At 44.3% G+C, this 17,249-nt stretch overlaps 2 pseudogenes across 2 annotated transcripts; one reads left to right on the top strand and one right to left on the bottom strand.

Moving 5' to 3' along the window:
- Positions 1-273: 273 nt before the first annotated feature.
- Positions 274-725, bottom strand: LOC307101910 (large ribosomal subunit protein eL32-like; annotated as a pseudogene). Its single transcript has one exon. The product of its transcript is annotated as a large ribosomal subunit protein eL32-like (transcript).
- A 16,196-nt stretch (positions 726-16,921) lies between these two features.
- Positions 16,922-17,128, top strand: LOC307102993 (guanine nucleotide-binding protein G(I)/G(S)/G(O) subunit gamma-10-like; annotated as a pseudogene). The gene has a single exon. The product of its transcript is annotated as a guanine nucleotide-binding protein G(I)/G(S)/G(O) subunit gamma-10-like (transcript).
- Positions 17,129-17,249: the final 121 nt, after the last annotated feature.

Below are 17,249 nucleotides of genomic sequence, written 5' to 3'. Positions count from 1 at the left end.
CTTAAACCAGTCAATCAGGAATCGCCTGACCTGCCCTAGTTAGGTCATCTGATTGATACACCCCTGTTATCCCCTGAAGCAGGGGTGGGGAACATCCAGCCCCGAGGGCCATTTAAGGCCCTCAGTATCATGTGGTCTGGCCCTGCCTAGGCATCAGGGGTGAGTTAATTAGTAAATGTTTGACCAAATATAGCAGGCTAATTTTAAGTTGATAATTTTGGGGGCAGACTTTTATGATTTTGTTAACACAAATACAATGTGTACACAATCTGTCTATTCATTTTCTTCGCTGTGCAGCCTGGCATTGGGACTGGTGAATCTGATGGCCAGCTGGGCTGCTCTTTCCACAGTGGCTTTGCGGTTCTTTGAGGAGACGCTGTGAGCAATCTCAGCACAGTGAGATCTGTTGCGCATCAGCAGCGCTTCAAGCTCCTTGACCTTATGGACCAGAAACTTCCGAAAGCCACTGGGCAGCATGCGCTTTGTTTTCTTGTTGCTCCCATAACCAATGCTGGGCATCAAGATCTGGCCCTTGAATCTTCTACACACCTATTGTCCATCCCTCTGGGTTTCCGCCAGTTCCGCTTAATTTTGACCTATCGGTCTGACTGGTGCCGGATGAACTTCTAGGTCCTCTTTTTGACAATCTTGGGTTTCACGAGGGGTCTGAGGGCAGCCATGGTGCCGAGTAGGAGATTGCTGCCACATCCATAGGCAGCCCCGAGGAAGAGCAAGTTGATAATTTTGAATGGCCCTCGAATGATGTTATAATGGCCCTTGGCAGAAAAAAGGTTCCCCATCCCTATAAGTGACCTTGCAACAACCAAACCACTGTTTCACCTACTACAACTTCCTTGTTCCTGCTCCCTCTCCCTGTAAGTCTCATTTGGTACAGTTCCTCAGAGGGCATTCTGTCTGCTAGACTGGATGCTGCTTAATTCATGAATCATCGAATAAAACCAATAAGAACTTTAAAATTTACAGTTGAATTTTGTTTTTTTAACAATATTAAGAAATGGCGATTAAGAAATACATTTTATTTCTGCATAAACTATATATGAGAATCATTGAGTGCAAAGGGTGCTCAATAAAATTAATCTGCAAATGACGCATTTGGAAAAAAAGATGGAGTTCGTTCCAGAACAATCATTTTAAACAAAAACAAAAGGCATTATTGGTGAGTAAGCAGTAGGCTACTGGATCAATAAAAATGTTTAAGCAGTCAGCAATTTGGCTAATTCACCCAGGTGATTGACGGGGAGAAGGAAGGTTGAAGAGTTAAATTTAGATAAAGAAATAGACTCTTCCTTAGGGAAAACTTGAACATACAATTGCACCACACATTTTTTGAGTGAAAGACAGAACAGAAAAGATGTATGCCTCCTTTGTCCTTATCTCTTAAGGAAAGCTGAACAAAGGGTACATTCTTGAGGAACAGAGTAAGTGGCGATGAACCAATATGACCTGGACGATGTGTCAGCGACTGCAGTGCTCCAAACCCTGGGAGGATCCATAAAGCTGATGTATCATAATCACAATCAATGACAAAGTTGACTTTTTTCTTTGACGTCAATAGCATTGTTCATGCAGAGCTCGTTCCTTAGGTCAGTGGTCGGCAAACTGCGGCTCGCGAGCCACATGCGGCTCTCGAGCCGCAGTTTGCCACTCTGTTGACTAATGAGTTTGCCGACCACTGACCTAGACTCTCGATTCCAATAATTACAGGCTGTTGTTGTTCCTTGTGATTAAGACCCTATCCCAGTGGTCGGCAAACTCATTAGCAAACCGCGGCTCGAGAGCCACATGTGGTTCTCGAGCCGCAGTTTGCCGACCACTGCCTTAGGTCAACTCACTTGATAGACCTCAGCATTGCAAAAAGAGGAATTCCAGCTCAAGGCTTCAATTCAAACTGTGCCTCTGTTAATTAGTTTTGATTTTTAAAAAGCAACTGTCAATACACCTCCTTGAACAAACTTTAGTTAGGCTCCTCTGAATCTTCTCAGCTAGGCCTCAACCTTTGGACGTCCACATCCATCTTTGCATCGCCTAATTTTAGCAAAATTCCTGCTAAGTCAGTTTAGCAAGAATCCCCATACTCGATATCTGATCACCCTTGATTATGTGATTCAACTCCTCATCTCCTACCCGTGGTATCTGATCACCCTCGTCCGCTTTCAGCAAGATCCTGTTAAGTCATTTTAGCCAGAACCCTCTTTACCCCTGATGCTTCCTTCCCCTTAGTTGTTTTCCACTCCCTGGCCCCCAACCTGCTTCTTGGCTATAAATTCCCACTTGTATTTGGAATTGAGCCCAGTTCTATACTGAGATCTCTCTTTCCCTATTACAATAATAATTCCTGAATAAAATTTATTTTCTCCACTTAACTTCTGTCTGGCTCTGGTTTTCTTTAACACTTTCCAGCCTGGTCACTCACCTATTGGCTCCAATTACTTCTAACTGTTCCTCGATATCAAATACACCCTCAGAAGATGAAGATTCCCTACCAATAAAGATCTATGAAGATCTGTCTATGTCGTTGGCCTAGAAAATCAAACCAAAAGAGGGGTTGTGGAAATCTTTGCTTTGTTTGAACAAATGACCCCAAGTGACAACTATTGTTTGCCTGTTTATATTCACCTGCTTAAAAATTACACTGCTTCCCAGTCAGAGCTCTTATACTCATTAGGTAAGTCACAGATGCATGGCACCTAATTACTTGAATTAATTTGACTAAGGGTCTGAGTTATCTCCAGTTTCACATCCTAGCTCATTTTTGCAGATTCCTCAGCCTCTTAATAAAGCTTAAAAAAAAACAAAACTCTTTGGTCTATGACAAAATGAAGCTCTTTTTGCATGAATTCCCCAATCCCCCTCAGGCCATCCATGTTCTAAGGAGTTTACTACTGTCTTTTTTTTTTTTTTTTAAATATCTTTATTGGTTTCAGAGAGGAAGGGAGAGGGAAAGAGAGAGAGAAATATCAATGATGAGAGAGAATCATTGATTGGCTGCCTCCTGCACGCCCCACACTGGGGGTTGAGCCCACAGCTCGGGCACATGCCCTGACTGGGAATCAATCCATTACCTCCTGGTTCATAGGACAATGCTTAACCACTGAGCCACACCGGTTGGGCTTTACTACTGTCTTTACTGGTCAAAGCCCAGAATCTTAGACTCTGAGGCAAACTTAGTTTCTCTCTCTTAATGTATATATCACCTTCTCTCCACTTTTGAGTCCCTTGAGCTACCCAGTCCTCATTTACAGATCTGCTCCTTCCCAATCCTTTCCCTACTGCCTCCATCAGCAGATTTTTCATTTCTGTTTGAACATCTGTCTCTCTCACTACCCTGTAGGTTTTCACCCTTATCCATCCCCCAGTCATCCACATTGGACATCAATCTCACATCCCAGGGCATCCAAGCCCCCTAGTTCCATTCTCAGTCACTTCTGCCTCCGTCCCCTACACCCACTGAACAAGGTAACACACCAGAGGCACCACTGTTTTCAACGTAACTATTAGACTTTTCAGAACTTAATTTTTTCTTTCCATGCGCAGTCAGGGTTTATGTTGCCCATTCTGTCCAAGAGAAGTCTAGAAGAGATAATATAGGGACAAGAGTTCGTTTACTAAACCTCTGAGAGCTTTACAAATGTCCGGCACTATTTTCAGCTCAGTGCGCCCTGTGCTGAGCTGGGGCCTCGTGTTCTTGGCCTGTGGTCCTGCTGGTCTCTTGACAGGCTGCTCAGCCCTCAGGCATAGCTCAGCCCTGGGAGTCAAGGTCCCAGAAGCCACCCACCCAGCGGGAGTAGCAAGGTTTGTAGTGAGGTGAGAGGGCTGCCAGTACTGAGTACATCTAAAGACCCTTCTGTTGTTTTCCTTCAAATAACTTCCAAAGGGGAGTATCTTAGAAAAATCTGAGAGCATTCAAAGAACAAAGATGTGAAAGGGACTTGGAAATAGGACCCATGAGGGATGGGGAAAAGATGCTATGATTCTTAGTTTGAAGAAAAGAAAGCCTAGAGGCCATTTAACAACGGCCTGCAAGGTTTAAAGGGATATTCCTCAGAGGATGGAGGCCAGCTGTTCACTGTCTCCAGCAAGGACAGAAAAAGGAAATGAGCTTCAGCTTCCACGTGAGTGATTTAAACTAGAAAACACCCTCCGCCAATGAGCAAATCGGACTTGAGGTGAGTTATCAGGGACATCCGGGCCTCTCCTCTACAGTGCTTCAAAAAGCCCCGAGCCCGTTTTCCTGGACAGTCAGGTGCGATCCTGTCGGCAGGCAGAGGGGAGCCGAGGCCCAGACATCTCACCAGCCACATGAGTTTGTGACTCTGTTTTACAAATAGCCGGCACTTTTACCCTCACTGTATAATAGATTTTGTACTCTGGCATCTGCAGAATGGAGTCAGGGGAGAGGTAAAAGAGAAGGCATGCGAGGAATGAGAGAAGGAAGAGCAGCTGATCCATTTTCCATGGGAGGAGAAGGGAGGCATTGCAAATAACTAAACGTAGGCCCTTAGTAACAGTCAATTTCTAAAGTCAGAACCTCACCTTTTCATATGAAAATTAGCTTCAATATAAATGCACTAATTGGCCATTTTTTCCCTTTCCTTCTGAGTTTCCTGGCATCCTTTCATACACTTCCTTTATACCTTCAATATTAGCCTGTTTCAGTTTCCTGCACAATAAAAGCCAAAGACAGATTCTTACTATTGAATCCAACACTTTGTGAATCTAAAGCCAAAAGTTTGGGTATAATAATTACCACCTATTAAACTCAGACCCAGCACCTAATTCCTAGATATTTTTCTTAGTTTTAATTCCTTAAGACCTTTGGGTATCTCTCCAGCCTTCGGCCTTCCTCATTAAGTCCAACACGGAGGCTGACGCCGACGTCCCCGGAGGCAGCCACACCCGCCAGGCTGAGATGCTCAGAAACACTCCCCCACGTCTCCATGCTCCGTGGACAGCAGGTCTCCTTCAGGGCTGCACTCACTGTGTGGGAGAGTGACGTCATCTGTCTCTGGCATCTGTTCCCGCTCAGAGCAGGCCCTGGGCATGACAGGAAGGGCAAGACCCTTGTCTCTGAGGCTCATGCAGTGTCCGGTGGTCTGACTCTGAAGCAGCCATTCTCAGATCTCCCAGCTTGCAGCTGCCAGGCTGTGACCCCACAAGAGCCTGGCCTTCTCTGTCTTGTTCACTGTGTACACCCTGGTGCCTAGAACAGTGCCTGGCAGAGTGGGAGCGTAATCAGTATTCACATTCATTGACTGAACAAGCAAGTGCCGGAGCAGGAATGAGCCCTGGAGACCATCCCTTCCCACCACTCAGACAGAGAAAGTTCAGCACAAGGCTTGTCATAATTTTTGGTAGTCTCGTTTTCTCACCGTCGGAAATAAATACCTTTTCTAATGAACTAGTCCACGCTAAAATGGTAATGGTTACTAATGGGTTAATACTTCTCTCTCTCTCTCTCTCTCTCTCTCTCTCTCTCTCTCTCTCTCTCTCTCTCTCCACCAGCCCCTCCCTTGCTGGACAACGGGCATTCATCCCCAGATGCAGAGAAGAAAGAAGTCTCTTCCACAGAGCGCCTGGATTTTTGAGTTGATGCCAAGAAACAGCCAGCTGGAGCAGAACCGGTTATGATTAGAGCTTCACACGTGCGCCAAGGACAGACTCTCCTGGCCGCCCCAGGAACGCGCGCTCACAGAGCCTCACCCAAGTAGGGTGAACACAAAGTGAGCCCTCATGAGATGTAGGAAATGAGAGGGATGCTCCGGGGCCCCAGGGAGGCCTGTCGTCACCCCCGCCTGGGACTGCCAGCAAGTCCCGAGCAGCCAGGCTGTGCTAAGGGGACAGACCCAGCAGTCCCAGCTCTCAAACCCGGCTCTGTGTGCCCAGAACCACATGGGAGCTTTTAATTTTTATTTATCTAATTTTTTAATCCTCACTGGAGGATATGTTTTCACTTTTTTTTTTTTTTTTTTTGAGAGAGAAAGGAAGGGAAGGGGGGAGAGAGAGAGAGAGAGAGAGAGAGAGAGAGAGAGAGAGAGAGAGAGAAACATTTATTGGTTGCCTCCACACGGGACCCGACTGGGGATCGTACCTGAAACCCAGGTGTGTGCCCTGGCCGGGAATGGAACCCGAGACCCTTCTGTGCCCAGGACAATGCTCTAACCAACTGAGCCATACCAGCCAGGGCCACCTGGGAGCTTTTTACTAAAAGCAGATCTGCTATGCCCTGCCTGGATCTACCAACTGTGTCAGAATTGCAGAAGGTAGGTCCCAGAATCGGTGTTTTTAAGAAATACTGTGATTCTGCCCAGCCAATGTGGCTCAGCGGTTGAGTATCGACCCAGGAACCAAGAGGTCACCGGTTTGATTCCTGGACAGGGCACCTGCACAGGTTGTGGGCTTGACCCCCAGTAGGGGGCATGCAGAAGGCAGCCAATGGATGATTCTCTCTCATCATTGATGTTTCTATCTCTCTCTCCCTCTCCCTTTCTCTCTCTGAAATGAATAAAAACATGTTTTTTAAAAATCTACTGTGACTCTGACATCCAACCCAGTCTGGGAATAACTACCCTACTGGCTGATTGACCTACCGTACTTTCTGGCGTATAAGACGACTGGGCGTATAAGATTTTCCTGGGTTAAAAAGTAGTTTTATATGCCGGAAAATACGGTATATTGGACTATATTGATGGGATTCGATATAATGGATTAGATATATTGGACTACCGTATTTTCCGGTGTATAAGACAACTTTTTAACCCAGGAAAATCTTATACGCCCAGTCGTCTTATACGCCGGAAAATACGGATTCCCTCCATACAATTCTTTCCCTATTGAGAGGGAATTTGGCTCAAACCAGTTGACTGTCAGCTTTTCTGTCATTTCCAGGATGACTTTAAATCTATGTTCCTCTGTGTCACATGTGAGCGAACATCCTGAAACTAAAATCTCTGCTGAGAAACTGACGTGAGTTTGACTTTTCCTGTGTGAGTTAGATGAAAAATGAGTGTAAAAATGTCTTTATTCAATTTAAGAAATCCCAGCACCCTCTTTCACGGACAGGGGTAATGAAGGTGAATAAGGCACATTCCTTTATCTCGAGAGATGGGCACCGTGGTGGGAAGCTGGACACATCAACAGCTGGGCAGCTGAATGTGGTAGAAGCAGCAGTTGCTGGGCGGAAGCAAACTTTGTTAGGACTGGGCTCTGGGAGGATTATGTCCAATCGGAATCTGAAAAAACAGGATCCTTATACTGCACCTGCAGGCTCTATCCACAAGCATGTTCCAGGTGAGAGGACCTCTAAGGCCTCTGAGGTTAGCTCTCTCACTTTTGTGCATATCTGGCTCTGGCCCTTCTCCATGGCTTATTCTGGAGCTGGGCCCTTGAGTGAGTCCATGGGGGGGAGCCCTTGTGCTTAAGCTCCAGTCTGAGGATCTGCGGCTCCATCTCTTTCCGTGGCCAAGGCATTGTTCTGACACATGCCCCTGGCTCCAGTTTCTTCCTTGGCTTCTCTTGCCCCCTCTCCTGTCCCTGAATCTTTGCTGCAGACCACACCTGTTGCCTCTTCTGGTTCTTCATGACCTTGGCCACCTGACCTAGGAAATGTCACTCTCCCCTGCCACACCCATCTCCTGAAACCATACTCTGCCTGCTTCATTTCCTACTGTTCCCTTTACCCGTCATTCTTCCTTCCCTCAACCCCTCCCCTATTCTATCTTAATGGAAGCATCTGATCATCTGAATCATAAGTTGAAAGTGCCCACTTAGAGGATTTTATATATAAATGACTGTTTTCTTTATTTACTATTACCGCCATACAATTAATTTAGCCAATGATTTATTCTAAAACAATGCCCTTTTAAATGTGTTTGTCTCTATGTCTGTTTCTTAATAATGGCACTTGCTGTTTCTTTTATAAACCTGAAGAGTTAGATAATATTCATTTACATAAATTCTCAACCTTCATTGTAATTATCTGGGGTGATTTTAAGAAACACCCAGCCGGTGTTGCTCAGTGGTTGAGCATCGACCTATGAACCAGGAGATCACAGTTCGATTCCCAGTCAGGGCACATGCCCGGGTTTTGGGCTTGATCCCCAGTAGGGGGCAAGGAGGAGGCAGCCGATCAATGATTCTCTCTCATCATTGATGTTTCTCTCCCTCTTTCCTTTTCCCTTCCTCTCTCTGAAATCAATAAAAAACATATTTAATGAGGCAGGGATAGAAGGGGCCATTGGGGGTTGGGGGGAAGGGGACATATGTAATTCTTTCAACAACAAAATATTTAATTTAAAAACAAACAAACAGCCAAAACCGGTTTGGCTCAGTGGATAGAGCGTCGGCCTGTGGACTGAAAGGTCCCAGGTTCGATTCCAGTCAAGGGCATGTACCTTGGTTTCGGGAACATCCCCAGTAGGAGGTGTGCAGGAGGCAGCTGATCGATGTTTCTCTCTCATCGATGTTTCTAACTCTCTATCCCTCTCTCTTCCTCTCTGTAAAAAATCAATAAAATATATTTTAAAAAATAAAATAAAAATAAAAACAAACATATTTTTTTAAAAAGAAACACAATGCCTGGCCTCTGCCTTCAGATATTTCAGTTCAATTGGTCTGAAGTCAGGCTCTGCATCACTATTTGAAACATCCTTCCCAGGAGATGCTAATGTGCAGCCAGGCTCAAGATTTACTGATTTATAGAAAAATCATTCAGGATAAATGTATACTCAAATAGTCAATTCCCAGAAGTTTTGATTTGAAGAAGTCAGTGGCTCCTTAACTATACTTTTTGAGGCAAAGCAAGTGATCTTAAAGCCCACACCACCCCATCCACTCCAAATACCAGTTAAAAAAAATCTCTGTGATAAAGAATTTAAAAGCAACAAACACATGCGTTTACATTCAAAACAATGATATACTGTATATACTTTAATGATATCCCAGAAATTTTATAATTTGCTAGTTTTTTATAACTTATTAAAGAACACAAATTCACTGGTAGCATATCACCAATGATCTGTTCCTGAACAAGAAAATGTGAGGGGAATTATATCATCATTGTCTTCAGCAATAGGCATATGGTTGAATAGCATTGAGACAATAAAACATCCATATGTGGATTAAAGACTAGTTACTGGAAAATAATAAGCCAAACACACTCTTTATGAAAATACCCACCATGAACACTATCACAAGCACCAAACATCACTCAAACTGACAATAATTCATTATTTAGCCCTAGCTGGTTTGGTTCAGTGGATAAAGTGACGGCCTGCAGACTGAAGAGTCCCAGGTTCAGTTCTGGTCAAGGACACATGCCTGGGTTTCAACTCGTATCCCTAGTAGGGAACGTGCAGGAGGCAGCCAATCAATGATTCCCTCTCATCATTGATGTTTCTATCTCCCTCTCCCTCTCCCTTCCTCTCTGAAATCAATATAAAAAAAATTTCTTTTCGGTAAAACACAGGAGCACCAGGGTATAAAATGAAAATATTTTTAAAAAAAAATAATTCATTATTTAAAAACATGACTATCCTAGCCAGTGTAGCTAAGTGCTTGAGCATCAACCTATTAACCAGATCCCAGTTCAAGTCCGGTCAGGGCACATGCCCAGGGTTGCAGGCTCAATGCCCCATCAGGCTGTGTGCAGGAGGCAGCTGATCAATGATTCTCTCTCAGTGATGTTTCTCTCTCTCTCTCTCTCTCTCTCTCTCTCTCTCTCTCTCTCTCTCTCTCTCCTTTCATCTCTGAAATCAATAAAAAATATATTTTAAAAAATAAATTAATTAAAGCATGACTAGCAGCCACGTGAAATTACAACCACATTTACACAAGTGATATAAGGCATTCTTTCCCTAGTTTGAAAGAATTCCTAGAGTGCCTACTCAGTCCTTGCTTCATAACATAACCAATATCAGTAGCACCGCAGTCAACGTCTTAGAATACTGATGTAGTATGATTGTTGGTAATGAAGTCGATTTACTATAAAACATAATGACTCTTAATTACTTAATAGGTTAGTGGTAAGTAGCTCTAATTGAACATAAAAAATAAAATTTATAAAATCTTGCCTCATTTGCCCAAAAGAATCCCCCCCAAACCACAGATTTTTAAATCTGTATCAAACCATAAGGAGAACACTCCTGGTCAAGGATCATACTATGAGGTTTCTAGTTTTCTGAGGGATGGAAATTACCACCTTTTGAGAAGAAAACAATGTTTTGTTTTGTTAAATGCACATTCAGGTACAAACCTGACCTGCCTGGTTACAAATACCCCCCTGAAAACAAACATTTGTTATTCCAATGAATGTACTTACTAATCACCTGCTCTGTCAGACAAAAATAAAGTGTGTCTTTAATAACTGAGGTGTACACACCAAGCACAGAAAAAGAAATCACTTTCAATCCCAAGGGCAAATTTGGAATTGCCTGAATGATTCATCCATGTTTTTGATGGAAAATATTTCTTTTCTCCAAAATGGCAATTTCTAAAGATTGAGAAAGAGAAAAAACACCAGTCTAAAAAAAAAAAAAAAAGTAGCATAAACCAATATAAATTCAAATATCCAGATGAAACAGGACCAATAAAATCTGAATATAAGAAAATCCAGTCTCTGAGTCCCTTTGCAAAGATCCTAGAATTTTAAGGCTTATCTCAAATGGAAAAATTAAAGCTTAATTTTTGCTCATTCTCAGTCTCTCAATTTCCAGTAAAAAAAAATAGCCGCCAGTTCCTGGAAATGTAGAGGCTTGCGATTTGAGCATAATTACTTTAATAAGTGTAAAATATATCCTATAAATATAAAACATTTTCATTGTGCAAGTTTAAAACTATGATGAGAATTGCTATTTTTAAGTTTCTGGAGAGCAGGAAGTTCGTGTGTTTTCATCTCAGGACCTTCCAATACCTGGCACAATACTTTTTGTATTACAGGCATTGCCAGAAACATGGTGCTGCAGCTCCCCGATGAGCCTCCGTGCTTGTGGAGCAGGGAAGAGCCTCAGCACAAGCAGCCCCTCCAAAGAGGCGTCTTCCAGAAGTCACCACAAGCACACCAGCTTAGGGAAACACCATCCCTTCTGTTAAGTGGGGGACACTTTCAGTCAATTACCAGCACCTGTGTTTAATAGGGCTTCGTCTCCAAGCTCACTGAACCAGCAAGCCCTCAAAATTTTGGGGGGCTCATCCCAGCTACCGCTCTCCTACAGGGACTCTAGGAGGCAGCAACAGAACCCACATCTGACAAGAATATGTTTCAAGCTTTCCAGGGTTTTGCTCCTTTTATGAGGTAATCAAGCCTTACTCTCACCACTCACCAGTATGTCCCAAATGTCTTATCTCGGGCTGCCATACGAAAAGACCAAAGAGTAGGTGGCTTAAACAACAGGAAGTTATTTCCTCGCAGTTCGGGAGGCTGGAAGTCCAAGATCAAGGTGCAGGCCAGTTCAGTTCCGGCGTTCCTAAGGAAGAGGGGAGGCACCCGGGTTTTGTGTTACTGAGAGGCCTTAGTGATGTCTGCAGGCCACTAGTTCAGGAGAGTCGCTGGAATGGCCGTGTTTTGTAAAATCACAATGTAAGAGCCTTTCTTTTTCATAACATAAAACTTACCATTTTAACCATTTTTAAGCATACAGCTCTTTGGCATGAAGTACATTCCCATTGTTGTGTAACCATAACCACCGTCTTTTTCCAGTATTTTTTCATCTTCCCCAACTGAAGCCCTGTACCCAGTAAATACTAACTCCTCATTCCCCTCCCCCAGTCCCTGACAACCACCATTCCACATTCCACTTTCTGTCCCATGAATTTGACTACTCTAGGAACCTTATATAAATGAAATTACACATTGTTTGTCCTTTTCTGATTGGCTTATTTTATTTAGCATAGTGTCCTCAAGGTTTATCCATTTTATGGCATGTGTTGGAATTTTCTTCCTCTTTAATAAGGAACTAGAGGCCCGGTGCACGATATTCATGCACTGGAGGGGGGGGGCGTTTCCCTCAGCCCGGTCTGTGCCCTCTCACAGTCCGGGAGCCCCGCAATCGATTGCCCCAAAGAAGTTGACACTGCCCACCCGGCCGGGGCTCCACGATCAATCCTGCCCTGAAGAGGGAGGCCCCGGCCACCCACCGCAGCCTGCCAGTCGGTGGCCTGGGCCTCCCTCTTTGGGGTGATTGTGGAACCCCCCCCCCCCAATTGATCAATCACCCCACCAGCCAGTGGCCTGAGCCTCTCTCTGCAGGGTGATCATGGGGCAATGGCCAGACCCCCAACCAATCACATCGCACCCGCCTTGGCTGGCCTGGCACCAGTGGGTGTCATAGCATGGTTGTTTGGAAGGTCGTCCAGAAGGTCGTTCTGCTGTTTGGTCATTCAGTCGATTTGCATATTAAACTTCTATTATTATAGATAATACTCCGCTGTATATATACGCCATAGTTCATTTACCCACTCATCCATCGATCGACAATTGGGTTGCTTCTGACTTTTGACTATTGTGAATAATGCTGCTCAATGAACATTGGTGTACAAATATCTATTCAAGTCCCCACTTTCAAATCTTTTGGGTGTATACCCAGAAGTAGAATTGCTGGGTTATATGGTAATTCTATGTTTAACTTTTTGAGGAACTGCCCTACTGTTTTCCACAGCAGTTGCACTATTTTACATCCCCTGCAGCAATGCACAAGGGTTCTAAATTTCTCCACATCCTCAACATTTATTTTCTGTGGTGTTTTTTTTTAAATATCCACTGTAATGTGTGTGAAGTGGTATCTAATTGTGGTTTTGACTTGTATTTCCATAATTATTAGCAAAGAGTTTTTCTTTTGTGGGAACAGAAAAAGGAAAACTATAGCTCCAAAGATTTAGGTTGGAAGATGGTCCTATAAAATGGAAGCAAACATGCAGAACTACAGTGAAAGAGAGAGAATAATGTGGGAATGCAGCTCTACAAATGTTAATCTCTAAAGCAGTCTTTAAAAATAAATGTAAGGGGGAGAGATCAACCAAAGGACTTGTATGCATGCATATAAGCCTAACCAATGAACACAGACAACAGGGGGATGAGGGCATGAGTGGGGGGTGGGGGGTGGGGAAGGCAATGGGGGGATAAGGACACATATGTAATACCTTAATCAATAAAGAAATTTTAATAAATAAATAAATAAAATAAAAATAAATGTATTATTATCTTAAACAATAAAAGATCAGGAAAGTGCCCTAGCCGGTTTGGCTCTGTGGATGGAGCATCGGCCTGCGGACTAAAGGGTCCCAGGTTCAATTCCGGTCAAGGTCACATGCCTGGTTGTGGGCTCGATCCCCAGTGGGATGCATGCAGGTGGCAGCCAATCAATGATTCTCTCTCATCATTGATGTTTCTATCTCTCCCTCTTCCTTCCTCTCTGAAATCAATAAAAATATTTTTTTTAAATCAGGAAAGTATCACTGCCCTCAGGAATAGAAAGAAATTGAATTGTCATGAATAAGCTTACAGTACATAAGCTATATGCAGAATACAAAAAAATAACTATAGCAACATTTTATATATATATATATATATATATATATATATATATATATATATATATATATATGAGAAATGAGGCTTTTATATATTAATAAAAGCTTAGGTGGTCCTCGCGCCCTCGCGTGACGCCCTCATGTCATCACACGATGGCCATCACAAGATGGCCGCCACAAGATGGCCAGCAGGGGAGGGCAGTTGGGGGTGAGATCAGGCCGGCAGGGGAGGGCAGTTAGGGGTGACCAGACCTGTAGGGGAGGGCAGTTGGGGGCGATCAGGCCGGCAGGGGAGGGCTGTTGGGGGCAACCAGGCCTACAAGAGGAGGGCAGTTGGGGGTGATTGGTTCAACAGGGGAGCAGTTAGGTATCAATCAGGCTGCCAGGGGAGCGGTTAGGGGGCTATCAGGCAGGCAGGCAGGTGAGCCATTAGGAGCCAGCAGTCCTGGATTGTAAGAGGGATGTCCTACTGCTGGTTTAGGCCCTGCAGGGTCAGGCCTAAAACGGCAGTTGGACATCCCCTGAGGAGTGCCAGATTGAAGAGGGTGCAGGCTGGGCTGAGGGACAACCCCCCCCCCCCCATGCATATATATATGTTGGAGGGAATTCAATCTATCATGAGTTCATTCTCACAGTGATGAATCAAAGTGATAAAAATCTTGCAGCTCACTAGAAGACAGAATCAAAAATTCCTGTGTCACTTTAAAAATCTAAACCTGGTGTTTTGTCAGCCAACATGTTTGCCCAGAAGATCTACAGGTTTGAAGTTAAGCAAGATTCTCTAGGAGAGGAATCAGGATAAGGAATTAGCAATGGGAAATTTGGCATCAGGCAAGGGATTGTTACAGAAAAAATTGTCATTGTCTTCCTTCCTCACATACACACAGAAAGGGCTGTACATCCATAACATGGCCATAGGTTTTTAAAATGTGAACTAGTTTACCTAACATATAGGTTAACTTAGAATCGACATTTGAAAATTCACTCTTAACAAGTAGAACCAAGATGGTGGTGTAGGTAAATGCCAGTACTCACCATCTCCAACTACCACATCAAAATTACAACTAAAATACAGAACAACCATCATTCAGAACTACCTGGAATCTGGCTGAATGGAAGTCTTACAACCAGAGAAGTAAAGAAGAAAGTACATTGAGACGGGTAGCAGGGGCAGAGGCACAGAGAAGGCTGATCTGACACCCACATGTGGTATTTTTTGAAATCCGGTGGGATATCTCCACTGTGGGGGCCTCCTATGAGAATCCAGGGGTCCCAGTCCCACACCAGGGTCCCAGAGCTGGGAAGAGAACTCCCCATAACTTTGGGCTGTAAAAACCAGCAGGGACTATAGCTGAGTGACACAGAGGCTGGTGGAGACACAGGCAGTTCCTCTTAAAGGGCTGGCACACAAACATACACAGACTGGCTCCCTCTGGGCTCCAGTGCTAGGTGGAGGCTTTGGGAGAACCAGGGACATGAGGGCAGGAACTGGATTGTCTGACATTGGGACAGGAACTCAGGGGCAGCTTTCTCCCAGATGGGGTTGCTTGCAGGGATCTTTGTTCCTATGCTGTGACCTCCCCAATTGCAGAGCTGACTGGCAGCCATATCTGGGTTTCCATCAGCCTGGCACACACTGTTTGCTCCACCTTGGTTATTCCCTGAGACCCCACCCCATCCAATTTGCAGCCCCACCCAAGCTGTTTGTAGTGACTTTTCCATACGAATGGCCTGTCCTGGATCAAGCTTTCTAAAATCTCTCAAACAAGCAGTAGCTGATGTTGGCATGCCCCATACCTATCAATAAGATGCCTAAGCCCTAGACAGTTTGGCTCAGTGGATAGAGCGTCAGCCTGTGGACCAAAAGGTCCCTGGTTCAATTCCAGTCAAGGGCACATACCTTCGTTGCAGGCTCCTTCCCAGCCCAGGCCCTGGTCAGGCCTTGTGCAGGAGGCAACTAATCAGTGTGTCTCTCTCACATTTTTTCTCTCTGTCTTTCCCTCTCTCTTCCACTCTCCCTGAAAATCAATGGAAAAATATCCTCGGTGAGTATTAACAAAAAATTAAAAAATAAGAGGCCTAAGACCAGGCACTAGCACCAACCCGCCTTGTTTCACAGGTTGGCCTCCCCTGGGAACTTCCAAGACCAACACAAGTAGCAGCCACCTGCAGATCATTCTGTAGCTCCTTCTGGGTGACCTCAGGCAGTGGCTTACTTTGTACCTACTAAGAGGCCCCAGAACCAGTGCACCTGGTAGACAGCTTCAGACCATACCAGATTCAACTCTACACATTCACAAGCAACACATTCAAGAGACAGACTCAGTGAGCACCAAAGCCCCACTGAAGCAAATCCTGCACCATAGGGGTGTCTCCTGCACAGCAACTCTTCCATGTAGTAGCAGCTGGTCCTCACAGCCAATTGGCCTGGAGGTCAAGTCCTCCCAGTGACACCAACAGCAATCAAGGCTCAACTACAACAAGACTATGCACACAGCCCACACAGGGGTGCACATAGAGCTCCCAGCTTAGGTGACTGGGGAAGCTGAGCCATTGGGCCCTGCAGGACAACTATTACAAAAGGCCTCTCTACCAATTCCAGGAGATATAGCATCTCTACCTATTACATAGAAGCAAACACAGGGAAGCAGCCAAAATGCAGAGACAAAGAAACATGTCACAAATGAAAGAAACAGAAGCAAGCAAACTACTGGATACAGAATTCAAAACAATAGTTATAAGATTGCTCAAGAATCTTAAGGACAGCTTCAAGGTACTTAATGAGAATTTCAAGGATCTTTGTGAGAATGTCAAGGAAATTAGCAAGAACATCAAAGACATGAAAAAGGAACAGGCAGAAATTAAGTATACACTCACTGAAATAAAAAAAAATTTATAGGGATTCAACAGTAGAGTAGAATCACATCAATGATTTGGAATATGAGAAAGCAAAAATCACACAATCAGAAGAGCAAAAAGAAAAAAGAATCCAAAAATATGAAGATAGTATAAGGAGCCTCTGGGACAACTTCAAGCATACCAACATTAGCATTATGTGGGTGCCAGAAGGAGAAGAGAGAGACTAAGATATTGAAAACCTATTTGAAGAAATAATGACAGAAAACTTCCCCTACCTGGTGGAGAAATAGACTTACAAGTCCAGGAAGCACAGAGTCCCAAACAAGAGAAACCCAAAGAGGCATCATAATTAAAATGCCAAGGGTTAAAGACAAAGAGAAACTCTTAAGCAGCAAGAGAAAAGCAGTTAGTTACCTACAAGGGAGTGTCCATACAACTGTCAGCTGATTTCTCAACAAAAACTTTGCAGGCCAGAAGGGAGTAGTAAGAAATATTCAAAGCCACTCAGACACCCACGGCCATGGCCTCCAGTGCCAGTGTGTATGCCCTGTAGCGCTTTGTGGAGCAGCTCAAGTTGGAGGCCAGCGTGGAGAGGATCAGGGTCTCTCAGGTGGCTGCCAAGCTTCAGCAGTATTGCATGCAGAATGCCTGCAAGGATGCCCTGCTGGTCGGTGTTCCAGTGGGCAGCAACCCTTTCCGGGAGCCCAGATGCTGTGCTTTTCTCTGAAGACTGGAAAGAAGTTCACTAAGGAAGCCTTTAGGCACAAAGTGATGAATGACTGCCTCCAAGTCTCACGGAAACATTTTTCTCTAACAAAATGACTTACATATTCAGACCTTCCCTGTGG

Source organism: Cnephaeus nilssonii (genome assembly GCF_951640355.1).
Source record: "Cnephaeus nilssonii genome assembly, chromosome: 1".
Classification (NCBI taxonomy): Eukaryota; Metazoa; Chordata; class Mammalia; order Chiroptera; family Vespertilionidae; genus Cnephaeus; species Cnephaeus nilssonii.
The sequence above is the reverse complement of the archived record's forward strand: the minus strand, read 5'-3'. Positions and strand labels throughout refer to the sequence as shown.